Here is a 2,329-nt window from a genome sequence, read left to right as displayed (position 1 = left end):
TCCTCAGCCCCGGCTATTTATATTGATCCTAACCACTTGTACTAAGGGTTTAAAAGCACACTTCACCATCATTTTATTGTACATGTTTTTAATAAGTTCTTGATTTTTGTTATCTAGTTGCTTGGTTTTTATGTAGCAATTTAAGGAGAAAAAACCCAGGTTTTTACTTGATCTATTATCTTCTTAGAACCCACCAATATTAGGGGTTTTTTTTTTGTTGTTGTTGTTGTTGTCACTGTTGTTTTTATACAAGGTCTCACTATGTAGTTCAGGCTGGCCTGGAACTTCCTTATGTAGCCCAGGCTGGATTCAAACTCATGATGATCTTCCTGCCTCAGCCTCCTGAGTGCTGGGATTACACGTGTGTCTCACTGGCACTGTTTGCTTTTTGAAGAAAGGACTCACTAGGAAGTCCAGGCTGACTTTAAACTCAGGACTTTTCTACCTCAACCTACTCAGGAGGCTGAGGCAGGAGAATCACCAATTCAAAGTCAGCCTTAGCAATTCATGGAGATCTTTTCTCAGAATAAAGTTACAAAAAGCTGCAATTGTATCTCAGCACTCCTATGGGCCTTGGTCAGATCCCCAGTACTGGTGGAAAGAAAGTTAGTGGAAAAGTAGCAGCCCTTGCCTAAAGCAAACAAGCTACCTCACTCTTGAGATGAGCATCCTGTCTAGTTAAGGTTAGCCATCGGCTGGTAGGCAACCTAGTGTACTAACTTCACAAAAGTGTAAATAAAGGACAGTTTTGTTGTGGAAAAAAAGGGAAGGAAAAGAAATACACACACACACACACACACACACGAGAGTTAGGGTAGATATACAGCTACTTTCTCTTAGTTCACTGAGAATTAAAAGTTTGTACTAATATTGTTTAGACAAGATATCATGTCTGCATCTTGTCCCCTGAATTACTACTACGAAGACAATAATATGCAATATATTAATTACTATAAACATCCTACTAACCTGCTTTAAAACTGTTTCATTGCTATTTTATCTTTTTTTTCTCATTAAAATGAATAAAAATTTAAAGAGAAAAGTAGCAGCCTTTCCTGCGACAGTTGATTTGGAGGCACCAACACTCTCATCATCTCTCTCCTGTACCATTCTTTCTATGCTAGCTTCACTTGGGTGAGCACCTCACTGAGACTTGGCAGACACAGACCTCCGCCCTGAGCACGCCCTTGGTTACTGGCCCCTTCTCAGTCTGTGGCCGAGGTAACCCTGTGTACTGTAAAACTGAAAGTGGAAAAAAACCAAAACTGAACGTGGACGCACAAGAGACATCCTCAAGGGTGAGCTGAGAGCCCAGGTGTCCTGCCCCACATGCAGCTGCACCCTCCCACTCCACCATGTCCCGTGGGCCCTGCCAGCATGGTGTCTGCTGTCCTTGCCTGCTTGTCTCTTGTTACAGAAACCCCAGAGTTCAAGGGGAATCCCTAACTGTGAGAACACTGCATCTCTAGGCCTTCAGAATCATATTTCCCAAGTGGTTCACTATAAGTAAAGGAAAAATGGGGCCATTTGATACCTAGCCCGTATCCATGTAATTTAGTTCCTGGATCAATCTATATGCTGAGGACACAACATCACACAGTGACCTTTAATTTGGGTTAGATAATGTTCTAGAGGATGCTGTTCATTTTCCTAGAGTACCATTTTGGAGCTGGCACCCCAGCTGCACCCTTTGTCTTTTCTTTTTTTGGCCTTAAACTCACTATGTAGCCCAGACTGGGCCTGAACTTGTAGCGCACCTGCTGTCTCTGTCCCATGAGTAGTGGGGTCACAGGCATGCGCCACCATGCCTGGCTTTCAACAACATCTTAAAGATGCCACTGAACTGCTACCAGACCCGTAGCCTGGGCATTGGAAGACATTTCATACGCCCTTCTTTGGGTGCATGCACGTGTTACTCTGCACAACAAACACCACATCCTACTTCTTCCTATCCCAAGTCTCCAATTAAATTCTCTTAACAATGAGTTATAAGCCTAAGGGCTGATGGCGGGCTGAGTGGCAAAGATCTTGCCTAGCATGAAACTCTGGGTCCAATCCCCAGTATCAAAACCACCCCCAGAACCAAACCAAAATGAAACATAAGCCATGTGCCCATTGCTATACCTAATTCACTATAGTGTGACCCCTCTATAAAATAACAGAATGCAGATTCCACATAAGTGGATCAACTACCGTGTAAGTCCTTGGAGAGTAGAACTAGCTACAACTCTATGAACTGAAAGACTAAGTCTACACAGAGATAGCCGGGGCTCTCTGTGCCTTCGGGTTCTCCATCCTTAGACTCAACCAGTCTCAGATCAACAAGTTT

The sequence above is a fragment of the Octodon degus genome, unplaced genomic scaffold (assembly GCF_000260255.1).
Source record: "Octodon degus isolate 3935 unplaced genomic scaffold, OctDeg1.0 scaffold00032, whole genome shotgun sequence".
NCBI lineage: Eukaryota > Metazoa > Chordata > Mammalia > Rodentia > Octodontidae > Octodon > Octodon degus.
This window is presented reverse-complemented; position numbering follows the sequence as displayed.